This window comes from Lissotriton helveticus, chromosome 8 (genome assembly GCF_964261635.1).
Source record: "Lissotriton helveticus chromosome 8, aLisHel1.1, whole genome shotgun sequence".
Taxonomy (NCBI): domain Eukaryota; kingdom Metazoa; phylum Chordata; class Amphibia; order Caudata; family Salamandridae; genus Lissotriton; species Lissotriton helveticus.
Window position 1 is genome coordinate 1,259,170,277 of NC_136069.1, and position 23,498 is coordinate 1,259,193,774.

General features: G+C 42.7%; 1 protein-coding gene across 1 annotated transcript in view; it reads left to right on the plus strand.

Moving 5' to 3' along the window:
• The window catches only part of ATP10A (ATPase phospholipid transporting 10A (putative)), an 828,689-nt gene that overhangs the window by 292,447 nt on the left and 512,744 nt on the right, over positions 1–23,498 (plus strand). The gene's annotated exons all lie outside the window — the stretch shown is intronic.

Here is a 23,498-nt window from a genome sequence, read left to right on the forward strand (position 1 = left end):
CATAAACTTTCCCTCCCTGTTTAACATTCATATTCAGTTGTTTTCTCATATGCTTGCTATCTATTTATATTTCTAACAATACTCTCCATGGTTTCTTTTTTCACTTCTATCTTCTACTCCTTCTTGTTGACTCGCACACAAACACCACTGCTGCTTGGGCTTCTTTATAGCTTGGAATGAACAATTCAAATCAGAGAGAGAGAGAAGACATGACTTGGATCGTGGACGAATTATGATTTCCTGGAGGCATTACAAAGTGTACAGATTAAGGCCACATCTAGATTTCAGAAGTGGGAAAAATCAGGTGTTTGATGTTATCTACTTCTCATATTCAGGCAAAGCAAAACATAATACATCAAGATACAATCTACAGGGAAATACTGTTCTAGGGCAGGCAGAGCAGTGCCAGCTGCTGTGCAGTGCCTGTTCATATGCATATAGCCGTCTTTAGAAGATGAACAGCTGCTCTGTGTTTTTTCTGTGTGATGCAGAATTATTTACAAATCACATCCCTACAGTGCTCTCAACTCACCTTTTTGCTCTGTGAGTAGAGGTGGGGAGTGGGGATATGGGAGGGGGTGTAGCGCTATGGCCAAAGCAGCAGATTTTGGAGATGGGGAACCATGATTGAGTCTTGCAGTCGACTCAACAGTCTGATTTTCTTGGCAGCAAAAGTAATATCCCCATGCCTAAAATATGAATGTTTCCTTGTGTATTGTAACTGGTCCTCATCTAAAGCGCTCCTATACCTTTGGTTGGGTTTGCTCTATATACAATTGTTGTAGTGTAGTTCCTATATTTCCAATAGGCTCTGCGTGTTGGAATAACATATCCTGGAGCTTAGACGTAGGACTGAGGTCGACTAGGTCTCTACCGAATATATTACACTTAATTGTGAGTGCCAGCTAGCTCAGAAGTCACTAGAAACTTTCTCGGATTCACAAGAAGGGATTAGTTTCTGACAACCGCATAAACATGACAACTTTGTTTCCCAAGAATAAGAAATCAATCTCTAGAGTCGCGGAAACAATAGATAGCTATTTTACTCAGTCAATCGTGCATGCTTCGTTTCACCAGAGGTGCTGAGAAATAGAGACAGGCGTTTTCAATAAAAAGTATGTATTGAACAGTATTCTTTCTCAAGCATAATAAATGTACTGCTACAATCGTAATACTGGTTATAAAGTACAAGGCATATAATATGAAAAGTATTATAAAGTAGTACTGTAAAAGCATGGTATGGTTTTTCTAAGCCATATAAAATAACATATAATACATACAGTGATAAAATAATGACTAAAAGTACTCAACTGGTGCTTCTAAAATACGCTTACCCCGGTGTACCTAACCTAAGTCTAGTACAAGGGAAGAAGTAAGTGAGGTGTAGCTTAAGTTTAGTATTCTTTGCCAAGAATCTATTCCAAGAATTCTCTAAGGGTCTAATCAGCTCCGTACCTTGGTTTTAGAATGAAGGAGGCCTTGTATTTCTTTCTCAGGACTCGATTTCCCAGCAACCCGCAAGGGTAGCCTGGAGACACTGGAGCTGGATTTCTCGGCAAGAGAAAAGACAGCGTCTCTCAGTGTGTCAGCTGGAGGGTCGGCTTCCTTCGGTACTTGCTGCTGCAGGGCGCGTCGGGCAAGTAGATAGTCGAACTACTCCAAACCACCGTGTGTTTGTCTGGGCAAATGTAGGCATATTTATACCTTGAAGGTGCCGAGTTTGACGTATGATTGGACATAATAACGTCATCAAAGACTCAGTTCTTTGAAAACTCCATGATTTCCTAGATAAATTAGTGTTCAGGCAAGGGGAAGTCCCTAGCTGCTGAAGGCGGGTTTTTCTAAGAAATCGTTGTTGATTCTCGGAACTTAGTGGAAGTAGCCATGCCGTATTTGGGCTGCATAGGCTCAGTCTAAATATGGTAATGATTTCTAAGCCTATATAAGGATCGGGTAAGTTATACCTATATATGGGCATGAATCGGGAAAATTACACTAAGGTCCTAGATTCCTACACAACACTGTAAAAAAGGAGACAGACTCCTCAAGGAATGAATACTTGACTTGCCGTTCTCCCATCAAGGCATTGGAGCCGCTTGCCCTCCCCTGCTGATTTAGGGCCGGGCGCCACTGCACGTGTTCACATTCCTCTCAGTGGTCACTTGAAATAAAAAAATAAAAAACTGTCCCTAAAGCTGCATTTAACAGCAGATTATCTGTGCTGCAGCTGGTCTTCACTGATATCTTTCTTACAAACATAAGCTGCTCCGAGACACTTCTTTTATGCACAGTGACTAGGTAGCAGACACCTACAGGCCCAGTCTCCATGCACAGAAACACTGCTGGCTAGTAGGTGGTATAGATGAACACCATCTCAGTCCCCTGGCTCTGAAACCTAGCATATCAGTAAAAAACATATGGAATTGACTGTGCATGCCTTACTCACTTCTCAGCTGAGGGAAAGGAGGAGTCACTTCAAAGGCTTCACCGAAGCATTTTATGGCAGTAAGAGTTCAAGGGGTGCGCGCTGCATCTCTCACCATGCACAGAGGGAAAGCACATTGTGTGTGCTCGCTCGATCACACAGCTTAGAGGGAACGATGATCCTTAGTGAGTTCTCTTGTCTTGCAACGAGGACAGAGTCTGGAGATTCTCAGGAGATTCGTCTGCTACAAGTGGTGGAAGTCCACATAAGCTAATTGAGTGGATTAGTTGAGCATGACCTGCTGTTTGTAGGGTGCATTTCTCTTTATCTCTTCTATCAGCATAGAAGAAATGTGTGCATTGTTGACATTGCAAGATGCTCCTCCATGAACAAAATCACTTACCAGAAGTTACTGCGTTGGAACTCAAACTTTTGATTGTAATTTTAAAACAAGAGAATGGATTCCTTAATACTGAATGTTGTTGCTTGGTACCTGAATGATTGGACCTTTACAAGATGAAAAGTATCACTGATATGACAAGCACATTACTAGTCCATAAAGTTACACCTCTGTCATAGTCTCCTGAGTCAAGCCCACCATCAGTTTATGACTTTTTCTTAACACTGATGAAAGCAAAATGCCTGTTTCCAAGTAGGGCTGAACAGGGTGTTGTATTTACCACACCCAGTAAATAGTGATACCCCAGAACACATTGAAGTACGGCATTTACAGAGTGTGGAAAGAGCCTTCTATTCCAAGTTCATCTCCGGATGAGGCATACTTTGCTTATTTGGTATTTACTGCACAATAATCTCTATAATTTTGCTTTGTGTCTCTGTTTATCCCAGTTAAATGTTGGCTTTTTTTTACCTGGCAAAATCTGTCAAATGAAAATATTGGGTGTAGTGTCTTGTAAATAAAAGAACGCTGGGACTCTTTTAGCTCCAACTGCTTACTGTAGGGCTGTGACGTAAGCATTGGAGAGATGAGTTGAAGGCAGGCTTAGACTGTTGAGTTCTGACTTACACGCAGCAGAATAAAGACATGTACAACTAGTCTCCATGTATGGCCTGGGTATTGATGAGTACCTGGGCTGGCAAGATGCTACAATGGGGTTGTGATAACTATTGCATAACTTTGAATTGCAATTCCTGCGTAAGTTCCCATTTGCACAGATATTGAAATGTAACCCGCTACTTGGAATTAGGACCTGAAGTATTGGCTTCTTCTCTTGATAAATAAGTCTAGTCTGTGTTTAGCCTAGTGTTATGCCATTTTATGGTTAGAGGTTGTCGTTACATCACCAACAGGTAAGTAATAGAAAGTAATGTATGCAGGGAGAGACTATATGCATTTGGATTCATGAAGCACACTTTAGTAGCCTGTGACAAATATTTGTGCATAAACCAGGCCACTCTGATTCCGGCTGTTGAGTATGGTTCCAAAGTTTTTTGAAGTTTTCTTTTATTTAAACTTGCTCATATTGAAGTTTTAGGCATGATATATGTTACATTCCATCTGTAATGAAGTGTTCAACAATTGCTCAAGACAGGACATCATCTGAGAAGAATTGTTGCAAGTGATCTTGCTACTTTGTTTTCCCTTTTAGTGCCCTGCCTAATTCTCCCCCCTCCTGTAACAAACCAAAACGTAGGGAGTTCTAAGGTGCATCATACATCAGAAAATACAGGTCTACTGGCCAAAAAGAGCTAATGCAGTGCACATGGAGCGCTCTTCACGCTGTCTCGTCTCACTGTATACATAACTCAATCCAGTGGCTAGCTTAGTTTCTCCATCAATAGTTAAATTAATTCAGGTTTCGTAAGTGTAATAATGTGGATTATTATTTGGTGTGGGTTATAACATTAACTTGTCATCTTGAGCACCATTTGTCACTAAATTAAACAGAGCTCAACCCCTTGGTAGCTATGGCACAGACCAGACTGGCTTAACATAGGGCAATGTTTAAAATATGTATGCAAAACAACAACAGTAATAACGTGGATCTGGAGATATGATTTTTTAAAGTTTTAAGTGAAAATAGTGGGAAAAGAACTAAGCACCAGTGATAGTCTATGAAAGAGGTAGGCAAGGACCTCAGTGCAATTTAAGACCGACTGTGATGGAACATGGATCAGATACACTAAGTGGGTTCGTCCAGTCAAAGAGTGCACCTTCTGACGTAGTCTTATTTTTACAGAGCTCAAATACCTCTAATGGGACAAGCCTGAAGCTAAATCCGATAGAGTTGCATATAAAAAGAACACCTTTGCTGTGAAGTCCTGTTGACACTCTGGAGGCCATAAAAGTCCCAAACTTTTCCAAGTCCCAACTTTTCGGGCTTTCTGGAGCAGTTCCTCTCCGGCACTTCTGAGGATCTCAGGTCCTCAAGGTCAGCACTTGTGGACGAGGACTACCTCCACCGGAGGTCAGCAGCTGGGTCCAGTCCAAGTCCAGTTTGAATTGGTCACCTGGTCACTTCAGGAAAAATGACTTTTGCAGCTTATTGTGTTCCTGTCGCCACATAGGAAGTCAACAAGCTGACCGTTGATGTCCTCTTTTTTGTCCTGGGTACAAGAGATGGCAGGTCCAGTCCTACGGCACTGCTCACAGTTAGAGCAAGCAGGGTCCAGTCCTCTTCTGATCTTCCACAGATCCAGCAAAGTGTTCTTTGAAGATTTCCTTGGGTTGCCATAATTTATGGGTTGGACTAGCCAGTGATGTATCCACCTCCCTCCCTAACCAATTTGGTAAATGTCCAAGGGGTAACCCTATCCATTTTTTTCCAGCAGTTCTTGTTTGCCCAACCATAAAATATCTTACAATGCACCTTCCGTCTAAAATCCCAAATTGTTTAACCCATCCTCCCTTGTGCAGAGAACTTCTGAGGATCCTAGGCCCTCGGGAACAAGCTTATCTACCAGGTCTCACCCCAGCAGAAGCAAGCAGCTGGTTCCAGTCCAAGTCCAGTTGGAATTGGGCAGCTGCTCGCTTCAGGAAAAAGGCTTTTATCAGCTTATTGTGTTCCTGTAGACACACAGGAGGTCAGATAGCTGACCCTTTGAGTCCATTACTTTGTCCTGGGTGCAAGAGATAGCAAGTCCCGTTCTTCAGCTCTGCTCTTAGGTTGCAGCACGCAGGGTCCAGTCCTCTTCTGATCTTCCACAGATCAGGCTAGTGTTCTGAAGAAGGTTCTTTGGGGTGCCGCATGTATTGGTTACACTAGCCATGGATATATCCTGCCAATCAATTGTCTACAAGGTTAAAGTGGTAACTATCTCTTTTATTCAGCAGTTCCTGTTTGTCCTACCATAAAAATTCCCACAGTTCAGTTACCTTTTAAAATCCAAAATGAGTAGCCCTTCCTCCCTTGCGCAGAGATCTTGTACCCACCAATTGATGTTGCCAGGTAAATGAGTATTCCCCTCCCTGTGTCCACTCCAGACGGGTTCTGGGGGTAGCTTCCCTCCCACTGAGTTCAGAGCCAACCTGGATAGTGTGTGCCTGGGAAACAAAGGCTTCTACCTTCTTAGGTATCTCCTCACATGAATGCGCAGTCTTTACCCCAGGCCCTTTCAAGTTAACGAAATTCTTGGAACTGTCCCAGCTTAGCTTCTTGACCTGATAAAGATTGCATGCCCCACACCATGCTCTCCTCCCTAGCATTAGAAGAATTCCATCCATCGCAGCATTCAAAAAAGAGGCGAAATTGTTCTATATGGAAACATTTCCACAATGAGTCCTGGCAGCAGTACCTATGGATATAATCTTTCCATTTTTGCTTCCAGTCATACGCCAGCATCTCACTTCACACACGTGAGAGGGTATATCTGTAACACATATGCTGGTGTGATTTAATGCGCTTCTGATATATTTGTTATACGCTTCCCTGAAGTGTACTGTTGTAAAGAGTTTGTATTCTGCAACTTACATGTTCTCGCTATAGAAAACACTAAATAAATAAATAAATAAAAGCAATTGTTCTGCTTTGGGAGCAGTTTGTACACCTCATTAAGGGCAAGCACTGGCTGGGCAGCTGCTGGCATGCTAATGCAAATTTGCCTCAAGGAACTTAAGGGCAAGAAAAAGGTAACTTTCTAAAAGTTACATTTCCTAAATATTTATCAAAATCTAACTGCACCAATAAATTGGATGTTGAATAAATATGAAAAGTAGACTTTAGATGACTAATCTAGCCATTTCCTGACAAAAGGAATATAGAATAACTAGAGATGTATCACTTAAAATAGCTTTTGAGGGCTAGCCACTGGAGGAACATGTAACTGTAACTGTAATTCATGTAACTGTAATTCTGAACATGTTCTACTTTTAAATATCAGGCACCCTATCTTGTGGGTAACAAGTTGTACTTAGGGGTAACTTATTATTATTTAAAAGGAGAGTTTCCTGCGTATCAGAAAGGGTTATTTTGACACGTTTGATGTCATATTTTTACACTGCTGTAGTCAGGGTACACAAAGTAGACCTGAAGCCATTTTTAATAGGTCTAATTTGTGGGGGGCATAACAAGTTGCATTTGACTTCCACTGTCCTCTAGGTGCATTTTCTACTCCATATACTAGGGATTTATGGGCAAATTAAGTATGTTTGTCGGGGTAAGCCAAATTGACCTTGTTTAAAGGGGGACCACAGGTGCACTTTACTTCTATTTAACAGGGGTAAAGTGCACAGAGAATAATTGCCAGCAAAAATTGTTTTTAGAAAACTGGGGTGACGTGCAGAAAAAGCAGATTTGCTGCTGTAAGCATATATGGATTGGGATTAAGGGTAAACCTTTCAATAGTACATAAGCAATGGACCTAAACTGCTTCAAAGATTTTGTAGTTATTGTAAAATGTGCTTGATAAGCTCTTTATTGGTAATGTATTCCACACTCTGAGTCAACAGAGTGAAACAGGTGCAGGGTCTTTCTTTTTCCAGTTTGAAGTTAATGTGGTTTTACTCTTCCCAGGCTCTTGCACTTCAGTAGATGATCTGCCTTTATCTGGTGCTTCAACGTGTGTGAACAAAGACCAACCATAACAAAAGATAAATCAGAAGGAATGGGATAGCTAAAGATTGTTTTCATGGAACTCAGGTTCTCTGTCCATAGGCCTTCATCTGTGGTAGTAAACCTGATGTGCCTAAATACTCTAAATCAGGCACATCCCTGCCAGCACATCGTGCTGTTGTGAGGGTATTTGTTCAGTTTAGGTAGATGTAGCTACCAGCAGAGGACCACTTTAAAATTACCCTCCTTGCTGGATATGCCTTGGCAATTTCTAGAACTATCTTGCCATGTGATTTTCCATTGTTCCTCTTTCACCTCCACACTTAGGATATTATTTCAGTTGGTATTATATGGTTGTGAAGCTGGTGGCAGAGCAATTAAGCTTGTTATTTAAGTTAGAGATTCATCCCTTTGTTTCTCTGGCCGTTTTACACATTTGTCAATTAGAGTTGACTCCCGAGTGACAGCTGCCATAATTATTAGTTGCATGCCCTCTTTTTTTCTTCACCATTCAAAGGACAAGACCTTCTGCCCATGAAACTGATAATGTCCCTTCTTTCCATTTATTTAGCATACCTAGCTCTAAAGCTGGTGTACAGACAGCCACGTGGGGAGGAGAAGGTGGTCAAGCTGTTAGCAAGGGTATCCCAAATTGTTAGTGTAGTGCTCATGGATGCAATAATGTAGGGTCTATCTTGCTTTGGTCTCCATATTAAATCCCATATAACTTTGCCCCCAACTGCCCTATCCATATGTGTCCAAAGCTTGTTCATCTCTCTGAGTGATCAGTCTGCTTTAACTCGCAGCAGAGCATCACTACAGTATGCTAGGAAGTCCAGAAGTGCTAACCCCCCCCTCCTAATTTGGCTAGGTTTAGATTTGTATATGCTAATTTAGCCCAGCTATTCTACTAGATAAAGTGTAGTGCCATTTTGTGAGTTCAGTGGAAAATGATTTACATATCAGAATCAGGAGTATCTGAAACTGATATGGGATCCTCAACAACGCATTCATTTTGACGGTTTTAATCCTGTCCATTCTAGTAAGATCAGCGACCATTTTCAATAGTTGTTGCACACGGATGTTGGACATTGTCGGTAGTTGGTTTTATAAAATCTATGGGGTCTGTTCTTATTCGGATACCTAGGTGTTTTGTAGATTTATTTGCCCATCCTAAGGGGTTTGGCAGGCTAATGTTCTCACTTTAGCTTGAGTGAGGGTTAGGTTTAAGATCTCTGACTTTGTAAGTGTAATAGAAAAGGCTGGTACCGCATCATATTGTGGGAATCGAGATCTTAATTGTATTATAGAGGTTTCTGATTAGCAGAACATTGTCAGTGAAAAATTAACGCTCAACTTGACTAAATGGGATGCCTCTTAGCTCCCAATTGGAGGGAACCTTTGAAGTTTGCCTTGACCTAAATCGAAGATCTGCAAGAGCTTCTTATGCACTGTAATCCCTGAAGTGTGGGCTGATAAGAAACCATAGAAATTAAGGTAGGAGCAAATCTGAATTTATGTACGCTTTTTCCAAGGTCCCTCAGTCAAAACCTTTTACTGCATCCAGAGATGTTAGTAATCACAAATGCTTTCTTCTTAGCTTTTTAGTACAAGAGAACTATTCTGTAGATATTATCATGTAGGTGTCTACACTTGGTTAAACCCGATTGAGCAGGGTGGCTTATATTTGGAAGCAAGGCATCCAGTTTAGTGATGAATATCTTGGTATGTAATTTAGCATCTACATTGTGAAACTGTCAGAGGTGCATAGTTTGATATCTTTTCCATGCTTTGGCATCAGTGATATGGGCCGCTCCAATTGTGGTGGTCACTCTCTCCTTTTTTATTATTGTGTTTATCATATTCTGTGTCAGCGTTGTTCCAAAGGCTTTGTAGACGTACTGGTATATCCGTCTGGGCCTGGAGTCTTATGTATTTTAATAGATTTAATAGCTGTTAAGACCTTCTCTTTTGTAATAGGAGCTACAAGGATCTCCTGCTGGTCGAATGGAAGTTGTGGGAGGTTAATGGATGCTAAGTAATCAGGTTGCTTCTCATCCAGCAGGGACTCAGTGTGAAATTCAGGTCAGCCTCCGGTGTTTCAGTGTCTCTATTAGGTTTGTTGCAGAGGAAACAGCTGCTTTCCCATCTTGTTTCTCTCCATAGTGCCATCTTGAGGGCTTGAAAAGATTGTTTCGTGATAGTTTAGCAATGTGTTGTGCTGATTTTCTCAGTAGTTTTCATGAGGCTATCTATCTTTTAATTTTGCTGTTAAAGGTTTTGCCTCATAGTGTCACTCTGCTTTATGTAGTGTGTAGCTCTCAGCTAATCTTCACGATAAGGTATGTGGAACATTGTGCCCAGTTGCTTGTTTTAATATCTCCTATTTTATTTATTTTGTATTTATTTTGTGTTTTATAGAGCGCGAACCAGACCTGTGAGGGTATCAGAGCGCTTTACAGGATTGACAGGTGGTATACAATAGATTTAGGAGGGGTGGATACAGTTGGGATAGAAACAGGTAGATACATTATACTAAAAACAAGCAGTCTCAAATCCTGGATATCTTAGGGGTAAAAACAGGTAGATACGTTATACAAGAAAACAAGCAGTCTCAAATCCCGGGTGGGATGCCCAGAAGTGCCTGGTAGGTATCATCCAGAAAAACCATGGGCAATGCCGTAATAGTAGGTGGAACAGTCGCTGAGGTGATTGCAATGCGAGCGTTAGGAGAGGAATTTGCCCATTAGGAAAGTTTTTGCCTCCTTTTTAAAGTGTGCCAAAGACGGAAGTCTTCTGATGGAGGGCAGGAGTGAGTTCCAAATTCTTGGAGCGGCCCCAGAGAAGGCCCGGTTGTACGGTTTTTGTTTTTTTCGCCAGCGTGATGGTTGGAGCGAAAGGTCTCTGGTGTACCAGAAGTTTCTGGCTCCTCCAGATATCAGGAGTTTCTGAGCGAGAAATGCCGGGGAATTGGAGTTAGAGCCTTGTGAGTGATGCAAGCCATCTTAAGTTGGATTCTGGCCTCGAGAGGAAGCCAATTCAGAGCTTTGAGATGGGGAGATGTGGTCGAATTTCTTTGAACCTGTTAGAAGTCTGGCAGCGGCGTTGAGGGAGGCTTTCAATGTGGCCAAAGAGTTCTTGGGTAGACCTGCGAGGATAGAGCTGGAGATTACTAGTGCCTGTATTGCCATTTTTAGGTCGGTAGTGTCGAGGAAGGGTTTCAGATTTCATAGGTAGCTCAGGTGAAATCTGACAGTTTTGGCCATCGAATTGATATGGCCACGCATATTCAAGCTGCAGTCTAGGGTAATTACAAGGGATTTAACAGAGTCAACTGCTGATCTATTTTGCTGTACTCAAAGTCATGAGGGAAGATTAGCACTTCAACATGGAACAGTACCCCATGGTTTGCAAAGAGCCCGATGAAGAATTCCTATTCACATCTAAGGAAGTAGAAGGGGCTATTAAGTGCCTTGTCCCTAATAAGGCAGCGGGCCCTGGCGGCCTCCCGGGAGATTTGCTCCGCGTTAACCCAGCCGAGTGGGGGAGACTTATTGCCTCCTTAATGAATGCTGGCCTGGCTGGTGCGGCACTCCCGGATTCATGGAAGGGCGCAGAGGTCGTCCCGATCTTTAAGAAAGGGAGACGGGATGACCCTGCTAATTAGCGCCCTATAAGCCTCTTGGATTCCACGCAGAAGGTGGCAGGGAAAGTGGTTCTAGGAAGGGTCTTGCAGTGGGTCGAGGAGAACGATATTCTTTCAGACTTTCAGGCTGGTTTTAGAACTGGTATGGGGTCGATCGAGCAAGCATTTCGGTTAATGATGCTCTTTTGGAAAGTGGTTGTACTGGGCAAAGGCAGTTTGTACCTTGCATTTATAGATCTAAGGACTGCCTTTGACCTGGTCCCACGTAACCACCTCTGGAGTGTACTCGATGCACTAGGCATTCCCCCATACCTACTGAATATGCTGATAAAGTTTCATGCAGACAACTTTGCACAGATCAGGTGGGGTAAGCAGGGACAAAAAACAACAGGAATACCTGTAAATAGAGGTGTCCGCCAGGGTTGTGTGCTTGCCCCCCACTCTGTTTTCATTATATGTTAACGGAGTGGTGGAGCACTTGCTCCAACATCCTGCAGATGCACCATCCCTGGCTGGCAGGAGACTACCTACCCTCTTATTTGCAGACGATACCCTCTGATCTCCAAATCACCTGCGGGTCTGCAGAGTCTCCTATCCAGCTTCAAGACCTTCTGTGACTCAAGGGGATTAGTTATAAACACAGAGAAGACTAAGTTCCTGGTCTTAAACCCCCCGAAGAAGTCAGTTAAACCACCTACCCTAGATTCAGTTCCACTCGAGAGGGTCAAGGAGTTTGATTACTTTGGCATTCGTCTCTGCAACTCTATGAGTTGGAAATCCCACCATCAAAAGATGCTGCTGACCCATAAGAGGGTGGTGGGGGCCCTCCTCAAGGAACAACGTGCCTCCTCCCTCAAGCCAATTGCACCGGTTCTCGACATCTACAGGGCACGAGGTGTCAGTGCAGCGCTCTATGGGGCAGAACTATGGGGTGTACAGAAAATGTGGACCAGTTGGCCCGCTCAGAAAGTAAATTCCATAAGGATTTAATGGGCCTCCCTCACAGCACACCAACTCTCCCACTTCTCTTGGATATAGGCACCCGTCCTATTAGTGATCAGGCGAGGTTCCGCCCACTACTCTTGTGGGCACGTATCTGAAGAGTCCCAGAAATGTCCAGCCTCGCAGAAGGCTTAAAAGAGATCCTCCTAATGCCTGGCTGGGCAAAGGTCCATTGGCTAAGGGAAGTCAAGCGCCTTCTCATTGACCTGGGCCTTGAAGATGCCTGGATTACTAGATCCGCCCCGCCCAAGTCAATTTTGAAGAAACTATTTTTGAGTTGGGTGATTGATGGCAGGAATAGTAATGCCAACTTGTGCAGGTCCACGGTGGAATTTCTCTCGGTCAAGGAGGTGCATTTCTGTGAACCATATCTGGATACTATCCTAACTACTTGGGACAGGGCTCTATATTTTAAATTTAGGGTAGGCATACTTCCAGTGGTGAAACGCACTGCCAGTTGGAAGGTTCCGGCGCAGACAACTCCCTTTTGCCCTTGTTGCCTGAACAGAATAGAGACAGTTCCGCATTTATTGTTCGAATGCCCGGCCTATGCAGCCCCTCGCCGCAGATGGCTGAAGCCACTCTGCAGAGAACTCGGGACTAGATCCCATAAGGAGGCCTTAAGAATTTTAAAAACAGACCCTTGGCCCCTGTTTGCAAGTGGACTGGGGACATTTTTAGGCTGCTGGGCATGGCGCATTAGATCTAACAGGCTCTCGTATCTTGCTTGATATGTATCTTAGATTGTTTTTATGCAACTTCTTATGTAACTTGCTGTCTGAATTGTATGTTATTACTTTTGCACTGATTTTACTGTTTTTTAACATACGTGTTTTGCTTTGCACTGGTTTTTACTGCTTTTTTTTAATATACATGTATTGATTTTTATGATATGAACTATATCGAAATAAAGCGATTACTTACTATTAGCACTTCAACACTTCCAGATCTGACCTGGAAGGTTCGCTATAGCCCACTTTTCCTTTCCTTTTAGGCACGCTTTGTGCCATTTCTCATGAGGCGCCTGGTTCCTGCTGCTAGTGTGGGTGCCATATTTTAAAAGGATTCCATACCCACTTTTATCTGTTTATGATTTACTGTTTCATCCTTTTGAATTAGTTATATTCCTTTACCAGCACTTTCCTTCCACAGAGTAGCCTGTGGCAAGGAATGTGGATTGCTAGACCCCAGTTCGTTTTTAATGTATCCCACCTGTTTGGGCTTGGACATGCTGAAAAGAGTTAGACCAAAGCCACGCCTTCGGACATGCTCCCTTGGATGGCGGGCTATTTAGAGCATCACAGAGCGAGTTGCGCAGCTCTGCCATGGAAGGTTCGCCATAGCCCACTTTTGCATTTCCGTGTTGGCATAGTTTGTGCCATTTCCCAGAGGTGCCAGGCTTCTACTGCTAGCGTGGTAGCCTTTTTTTAAAGGGTTTCTATACCCTTTTTTATCTGTTTATGATTTACTTTTTTACCCTTTTGTGTTAGTTATATTCATTTAGCAGTACTTTCCTTCCACAGGGGAGCCTGTGTCAAGGATTGGAGGTTGCTGGTCCCCATTTAGTTTTTAATTTATCTCACCTTCTTGGGCTTGGACGTGCTTAGAAGCTTCGGACCAAAGCCACGCCTTCGGACATGCTCCCTTGGATGGCGGGCTATTTGGAGTATTACAGAGCACGTCTGTGCAGCTCTGCCTGGGAAGGTTCGCTATAGTCTACTTTTCATTTCCTTATAGGCCAGCAGTTTAAGCTTGGATGCACTGCAAAGCGTCGGACCAAACTCCCCTTGGATTGCGGGCTATTTAGAGCATTACATAGCGCAGCAGAGGGATGCAGCGGGCGCACCGCAGGCTAGCCTGTCTGCGCCTAGACCGCACCTACGCCAGACGCCATGGCTGTTTTAACCTCCAACACCCCTGGAGACAGTGTTATTCCAGACAGAAGTTGTTTTGCTGTAATGCTCCAGGTAATGGTTTTCGCTGCAACATACTAGAATCACACACTATCATTAGCGAAGAGTAAAATTGAGTTTACAGATTTTTTAGATCATCACAAACCAGATAATATATTTGTCACTGAAACATGAGCTGGCCCTTCTTCGGATCCATACCTAATCTCTGCTGTTCCCACTGGTTATTCTGTCTTTAGATTGGACAGGATTCCAAAGACGGGAGGGGGCCTAACTGTGGTATACCGCAATCATATGGCAGCCATATTACTGTCAGTGTCCTCTTCGGAATGTGATGCACTCTCCTTCAATATTGAGCTTTCTAAGAATCAACCCTTAATGGATTAATAATCTACCTCCATCTGCCCCTAGAGCCGCCTTTGTTCAGGTAGTTAGTTCTCTTCTAAAATTCCTGCCTTTATTTCTCCAATTTTACCATACTAGGAGACTTTAATTTTCATCTGAAGGCTTTAACAGATAGAGAGAGATACAAAAGTATTAGTGGACACTAGGTCCAATTTGGGCTTGTCTCCATTGGTAGTTGCCCCGACACATCTTGTGGGCCATACCTTAGATGCATTTTTTACAGACAATCCCTTTTTAACTGTTAGAGCCACGTTACCTCTGACCTCCTCGAATCATAAGGCGATTACGTTTGAGATAAGGATACCTTACAAGCCGTCCCCTGTCAATGCTCCCCACCATGCCCAGCAGTACATGCTTGTATAACAAGCTTTCGCAATGCAATAGGTCTCGCATTACAAAAAGTTTGAATTATTGGTGTTGCTTTATTATTTGCAAAGCCAATAATCTGTGGGTGCTTGTGCGTGTGTTTGTCACTGTATCCTTGTGAATGGGTGCCTGTGGATGTTTATCATCTTCTGTGGGAGTGTCATTGCAAACCGACATGTATGTTCGTGTGTGTGTGCTCGCACGTGCCTGCGTTTATTTGAGTGTGCGTGCTATTGAGTGCACGTGTTTTTCTATGTGCGTGCAAGTGTGTTTCTCTGTATATGTTTGTGCGTGCGTGTTTGCACCATTGTGTACGTGGGCGTTGAGCTACAAAACTGTTTCCAATTTGAAAATGGTCGAGATTTGACTGGCTGCAGTGAACCCCGAGGCTTTCAAATTTAAAGCAGAAAGTTTAATTCACTGGGTGCATAATTTAACACAATATTCGAAGTCCAGTTCACTTTGCAAAAAGGCACCGTGCCATGTAATTTACCATCTCTATACATCACCGATATCTGCCAGCGCAAACACACAAACCGGTAGGGAGTGATTCCAACCGATATGAGGAGGGTTCGGGGTGGGGGGCTTCTCCCCACGATAATTTTTTTTTTTAAGTCAGCAAATGGTGCATTTCCAAGTTAAGTTGAGAAAGCAGGAAGAATAATAAAGCAATTGTGATAGTGTAGTTATGACACCAATAAAGAGATTTCATATAATGATAATGTAGGTAACAGCTTATTCAGTGTACCACGGGACTTCATAACAGACTGAGATAACAGTGCTCACAATATCCTCTGCCCAAGCACGCACATCCAACCAACCCAAAGATCATGTCACCTGTTCCTGGAAAAAAATATTTCTGTATCCAGCTGTGTAGTCACCCTCATTGTGAGCATTGCTGTGGCTTCTGAGATCTTGTAGAATTTTATTACCACTAGGCAGGTTCAGTAGTAAACACTAACACTTCGCTTTCTGGTAATCAAGCATTATTTTCAGCCGGCATCCGCGATTTTTGAATATTCTGTCTGAATTTAGAAACAGGGCCTGTGAGATGTACGGCTGTGCTGCAAGGGCACCATGAAGTGGTTTCACTGTGTAAGTGACTCGCACCTTCCACTAGTGACTCACAGCGTGTAGGCTGCCAAAGGCAGTGGCAGTCTCTACGGGACCAGATTACAACTGTTCTGCAAATTGCGATTCTTGCACAGTCAGCACAAGCAGCTGTTTGCGCAGAGATTGTAATTAAAACAATGTGGTGTTTAGTACACTCGACAAGTACCAGTGTGGTAAAGTTCTCTCTCTTTTAATTGTTGGCAGGTCAAATGGAAACTTGCTGGACCTTAAAATTAAAATGGCCCGGTATTTACGAGCACATACGGATTATGGTGCACTTCACTAAGCACCAAAATCCACGATATTCACAAAAAGGCAAAATAGGTTGAATTTATGACATCCAATAAATTCCGTACCCTGGGGTGTCTGACTTTTTCATGTTAGATAAATTCCAGCATTACTCAGGGGCAGTTGTATTAAGACCTTAATTTCTTGGCCAATTTTGCTAGCTCTTTACACTTTATTTGTTTCTCCTAAATGATCTCTTTGAGCTAAAACGACGTGCTGACAAAAATGAAATATGCATTTCTGGAATTTCTGTTCATACATTTGAACTAAAATAGGTTCAATGCACTTTCCTTGAAACGTGTGCACGCGTTATTTCCTGCTCCTATATGAATCCGAAAAGGAGAGGAAGAGAACTAGATGCCATTTTCCTTTCTTTCTATATTTTATCCTTTTGCAAATGGAGCCTCACTGCGCATGAGGCTTCTCAGGTTGGGGAGTACTGTTGTAAATATGTAAATTAAGCTTGTTTAAGAAACTCGCTTTAACTAGCAGGGTTTTTTTGGCATTCAATTCAGACTGTGTATTTAGAAAAGGTTCCGTTCTCGTGCCTGGCTCTCCACCATTTATCACCACTTTTTTTTTTTGTTCAGAAGATAAAAAGCCCAGAAGTGCGGAAAGAGGTGCGTGTGTGAAAGTCTTCCTGAGGAGCATGTTTACCACACACGCAGACATGCAAACACATACACACGGGCACACACACGAAGTACACGAAGCACTTGGGCCAATTTGGGAAGTGTGCAATGGGATCGCACTTGACTTTGCTTTGGCGAAAGTTATCGATACTGACATATAACGTGCTGATCGATGCAGGCTGGGGAGGGGGAGGGTGGGTTGTGCAATTCAATGAAACAGCTGGGGCTTCTGAGGGTTTTGCTGAGAGAAATGTAAATAAATAAATAAAGTTGGTGAGCTGCTCTTTTGCATGGTACTTGTGCAGCCGGCTCAGGGTGGCCATTTCTCAGGACGCCCCCCCTTCCCCGCCTGCACTGACCGCTGCTGGTATGTTGGATTTAACCACAGCAATCGGAGAGCAACAACAATTTATGACAGCATTGTGTCAGGAAGGCAGACGGAGACTGAATGATAGTGCATTTCTTTCCAGTAACTGTGGCTTCCTTCCACCCTCGCTTCACACTCCAAATCCTACCTTTTCCACACGGAGCCTACCCTATCCTTCCAAGAGTGTGTGCTGAAGAAATCCTGGGGTACATGCTTCTAAAAGAGTGTCCTCTACAAGACTAACCCTCGCATTTCTTACAGCTACTGGTGCACTGTTCAGGCCCTTCTTGCCCACATAGGGTGGAGAGCCATCCTCACCAACCCGTCTACCCCACCCTGGCACAACAGAAAGCCATTTATATGTTATTTTACATTATCTCAATTCAAAGGCAATTGAGCTGAATCATCTCTTAATGACCAGCTACACTGACTCCCTCTATCAGCCTGCAACCAATTCCAACCGAACAGCATCATCTATAAAGACATGAAGTAAAAGAAACTGCCCCAGTGCCCAGAGAAAACCATTCCATACCAAAAGACGGCACAACGCACGCCACATCTATTGTCGAGGCTAGAGAACCGGGAAACAGCTAAAAGAACCTGAAGAACCAGTGCGTACGACTACAGACGACCTACCTCCGTATATTTATAAAACACAATTACCAGAACGGAATCCAGATTCACCGCACCATGTAGCAACACAACGTTGTATACAGCAAATGCGCAATGTGACGCACCATATGTAAAAAAGGTATTATTTTTAGAAATCAGCTCAAAGATGTAGCTGACGGTGGTGAATTCTTGCACATACCTGAGGATTCCGCGGGCTCTGAGACCCTTGCACCAAGGACACAGGGGCTGTAAAATGGATCCCCCAAAAAAAGGCAGAGACCCTCGAGTGGTGCGCGCGTGCCACCGCGATCCCTGATTTTGGTTTTAATTATTGTGCCCGTGTCTGGGCACGATAATTGAAACCACACGGCCTATTGGTGTCTATTACGCGCACCAAGCGCGTAATAGACACCAATAGGTCGTGGGCGGAGCAACGTGCCCGCCTTTGGCCTATTGCATGCCGTATTACTGACAAACACGCACACAAAGGCCAATAGCGGGACACAACAGGAAAAACACACGCACGAGTGTGTGCTTTTCCTAGGTCACTATCCTAAACCCCTTTTTTACCCTACTAAAGGTCTCACGCTGTGCGAGCACTGCTGCGCAGTGCAACGCAGGCACAAGACCTAAAAAGGTAAGCTGCTCAACGTAACCAGATTTTAACTGGGTCCCAGCCTGATGGAGTACAAGATTTACACAAAGTAACGCTGAACTACTCCAACTAGCTGGGTTGTTGCAAGGCCCTGATATAGGCAGAAAAGTCAATGTAGTTCATAGAAAAGATCGAATCCTCAAAAAATTCAGCAAAATAACTATTTCAAATGGTTAATAAACATTCTAATTTCACTAGTAAAAACACTGCAGGTAGCAATCGATCTGTTAGCAATATACTTGCAAAAAATTTTCAAACCAAAGTAGAAGAGGTTTGTAATGAATTTACCTCAAATAAGTAAATCATTCCAGGGGGAGGAGACAATCCCTCTTCTTACTCGGGCATGGAATCTTTCAGTGAATGCACTTCTCTCATAGCTGAGCAGGTAAAAGTGTTAATTAAATCGATAAACTCTGGTTCTCTGCTCAATCCATGCCCCCCAACAATTGTACAGTTAGTGCCAGAGATCAAAGCTACTCATCTTGCTAGAATCTCTAATGAGATGCTTAGCTCAAGGTGTTTCCCTAAATGGTGGAAAATAGCCCATGTGCTTCCATGCACAAAACAAAACCTAACCTCAGTCCTCAGGGACCAGGTAGCTATTGTCCAATTTTTTGTCTTCCGATGCCTGCCTAAATTGTGGAGAAGGCTATGAACTAGGACTCAGACTGCTTTATAAATAACAATGATCTTCTTAATTCCACGCAATTTGATTCAGGAGTGGTCACTGTACTGAATCAGCTTGATCGTGGCCTCAGAGGAAATTAGGGCATCTCTGGTTAACAGAGGTAAAGCAGCCCTCGTTGTACTCGACCTGTTGGCTGCATTCAACACGGTCAACCACGATCTGCTGCTTGACCGTCTTCATAATATTTGGATCAAGGGCTCTGTCTTGGTTTTAATAAGTTTCTTCCTCTCTGGACAGGAACAATTTGTTGCCCTGAATTAGTTTTTTTCTAATCCCTTTTCCCTTCCCTTTAAATTCCTGAAGGTTCTTCTTTGATCCCAACACTTTTTTTAATATGTGTTACACCATTGGCCAGTTTGATCAGAGCCTTCAGTTTCTCTTTGCTGTCTTGCTTTCCAGCAATGGTAATGATACAGCTACAAGATTTCATAACTGTATGTTGAAAGTACGCAAATGGATGAAGGGCAAATGCCTCGAGTAAAATAACGGGAAGACAAAGTTCCTCCTTTTTGGTAATGACATCGCTCTATGGTCCTCCTCTTTGGGGCCACAAAAGCTGGGAACTCACCGACCCCTGTCAAGAGGGTAGGGAATCTAGGTGTTGTGTTTGATGAAAGGTTTACCTTTGGAGATCAAATTAACACATTCCTCTCTTACTCCTTCTATACTATTATGGACATTAATAAGAATTCTCTGAAGTATTCCTTTTGAACTGCAGAAGACTGTAGTGATGATCCTCGTTCTCTCCAAAATTGACTACTGTAACGCCCTTTATTTGAATATGCAGCTGGGATTGCTGAATAAACTTCAGATGCTGCAGAATACAGAAGCCTGCATTCTTCTAGGGATCCCCAAGTTTCAATCAGCATCGCAAGCCCGGCTACCAATCAGGAATCGCATTGCCTTTAAGGCCCTTTGTATCACTTACAAGGCCCTAAATGATGTGGACCTGGACTATCTCAAATGTAGCTTTAAATTAAACATTCACACCAGGACACTGTGATCGACCTCAGTTATAAATGCCAGGGTCCCCAAATTTAGGAGCTCCTCCTGGGGTGGCAGGAGATTTATTGTCTGTTCCAAATTATGGAACAGCCTACCTTTAAATGTGAAACTCATGACCAATCTCCTTCTCTTTAGAAAAGGCTTTAAAAACTTGGCTATTCGAAAATTAGTATGGGCTTTTCCATCTTACAGATCTTCCCGACCAGTTGCACCGTGAAGATGCCTCTGACATTTGCACGCTTTATAAGAATTTATCATACGCCATTTACCCTGGCCTCTAATGTGCAGAAGTTATTATTCTAAGAATAGGGTTTATAAGAGTGTTATCAATGTTGAATATTGTTTCTGTCTGTATGCACTGAATTTGCTTGTTGGGATATCCTGAGGTCCCCCAAGTCTTCCACCACCTCTTCAGTTTATAATTGGGCAATTTTCCCTAAGTTGTTATTTTTTTGTCCCCAAATAGAGACTGCCATTGTTCGATGTGCTGCTATGGATTCACTCATGTAGCTCCCATAGTTCGGCGGGCACTCATTCCTTCTCTCTCTCTGTTGCTGGCAAGAAGGACTATCTTCAGCCATGCGCCACAACTTTTATCACGCTGTTGCGACCGCCTCATGCAGAGGGTCTGAGGTCTGTCCATGTCTTTCACCTCCTGTGCCTGCAGTACATTTGTCTGCTCTCTTCTGGGGTATATAGATTTTGCTCTTGAAACCAAACTTCTGCTTTCCCTGGTGCAGCACCGGGCGCAGCCGTTGTCCCTCTCCATGTAGGCTGCCCAGCACTCCCAAGAGCCATCAGGATTTGGTGAGTCATGGGCACTAATAGAGCCTGCAGAGACTTTTACTGGAGTTAAAAAAAACACTTTCAGTTGTGCAGTCCTACCTGCTCCCAAAGTGCGTGATCCATCTATTAAGCATATATGTGATTTTGAAAAGGCCATATTGGAGTGGGAATCAGTTTAAATGAAAACTTGGTTACCTTTATCAGACCTAATTCCTGTTGTCATTCCCTAGGTTCTTGGACCTTTGCCATTGTTTTAGGGAAGCTCAGGAGCAGCACATCGCATTAATTAATATCACAATTTTTATTCTAAGTTAAGTCAATAATGAGAGTTTGGTATGAGTTTAAGGGTTTTATTATAAATCTTTCAGTAAGTCATCTTTATTAGATCACAAGTGTGTTCATCAATTTTAGTCATTAGAATCTTATTAAAAATCAATAATTCAAAAATCAATGACCAATGAAAAATATTGTAATAAAAGCATTAAGTGCAATCTATTAAGGAAAGAATTTCTATATCGGAATTGGGAGAGAATGGTGTCATTCAGAACCCATAAAGAGTTCCAGTTTCAAGTGAGAGAAAATTAAGCATAACGCTTTGGCATATAGAGAAGTTCAAATAATCAAAAATCAAAGCAGAACTTCCCATAAAGAGAATTTCAAGAAACTCTCAAAGCGACGTAGAATAAGGATAAAGGGATATGAATAGGATTCGCAATAGCAATCACAAATGGCAATGAGGTAAAAAGATGCGGTAACCTGCTGTAAGAATGTGTATTATTGTAGACAACACATTCTGAAGCTTTGCAACATGTTGCTTCTTCTTTTCCAGTTGGCCAGTCAGCTTTCGGTGCTCTCCTGGGAACAGGATCACTCCTCTTCTTCTCACCAGAATACAATATTCCACACACAGCAATGTTAAGTTTGAAACTATGTTGTAACAATTCTAAACTCATGTGGGTTATTTTCTCATTCAAGACTGCTTTACCACATTTAACCAACATCTCTAACCTTCTGAATATCAAATCATTCAAATTGCTAATAGTCTATGTAGAAGTTGAAACATCTGTATTACAGAATAGAAAACATTAAGCACAAATCCTTTCACTGCAAAAAGAACAAGTTAAAAGGTCAAGTTCACTTTTAAATGCTGCATTTTTCTATGAAGTTATCTTCATTACTGCATTAAGCAACATTTTCTCATTATGTGCTAACACTGGTCTTTGTGTAAGTAGAAACATTTTGCAGAGTTTAGATGACACCATTTATGCAACTTATTTATTTAAAAAAACATGTTCATTGAAAGGTCAAGAAATAAACATTGTATGTGTATTTCAGCAATTCTAGTCAGTTCGTTTTTCAAGCAATATTGTTTTAGCCATTTGAGGCCTAGTGCGAATAAGTATGATTGCCTAGTGGATTTTTACATTTTTAAAAGCCTTTCAATGTCATTAAAGATTGCACGTTAATTCTGCATGTTTATTATAATCTATATTATTTACTCAAGCCCCTGGGAGCCATGAACAGCTAAGTCCGAGAGGCCATCTTAGCGGCAACGCCCGGTCTTCATTTTTGTGAAGTTTTTTTCTTTTATCAGAATTGCAGGTCATTCTCTGTCTGGGGCTTGTGTTAAAATAACAAGCATTTGCAATGCAATCGGTCTCGCCTTTGGGACCGTCTACGTATTTAGCTATGCAGCACATTAGCCTGGGTGCTGAAACATCTACTGTTCTTTATCATGGAGGGAAAGTAAGCACCAAACTGCGTGAAACCCCAGGTATGGGAACACATGGGGAGAAATATTGCCTTTCAGCAGGAAATGGTATAGTCCAAAGCAAATATTATTGTCTGCGGGTGCTCGTGGAAAACAGTTTCTATGGACGGGAATCTAGAGAATGCTAAAGTGATTCTGGTATTTTACTGTCCTCTGCTGGTCGTTATCTATCAAGAAAGTTAAATAGAGGCAGTTGCCAGAAAAATAGAAAAAAGAAATTCCCTCAGCAGCAAGCAATTCTGGTATTTTACTAACCTCTGCTGTTCGTTTTCTATCAAGACAGTTAAATAGAGGCAGTTGAACAGAAACAAAAAGTACCTAAGCGGGAGCAGACAAGTCCTAGGGCTGATCTCCAGAGCCCACAAAGTACATAAGTATGTACTAAAGTATTTACAAGAGGTTTCGAATGCTCGACCTAAAAAGGAGCGATTGTCTGTGTTAGGAGCTGTGTTCTTTTGGGAATACCATGTATCACAATTACTGATTCTACAGCAGCGTGGGAACAATAGAGGAGCCAGTGGCGGCTCCACCATACGGGCGTGGGGGAGTCACCTTACTGATTTCTTGTAGTGCGAGAAGGCAGAAACATAAAATGGTAAAACTACCATTTTATGTTTCTGCTTCTCACACTGCGAGAAAGCAGAAGTGCCTGGTTGGGGCGGGCGGGTGGGCGGTCCTGCTTGAGGGCAGGGGGGGAGTGGCTTACCCACTGTTGTGGGTATTGACTGTTTGGTCCGCCCCAGGACCGAACAAAGCAGTCATGCGCACTTCCCCTTTTTCATGAAACCTACATAGAGAAAATGGCCTGGCTGGGG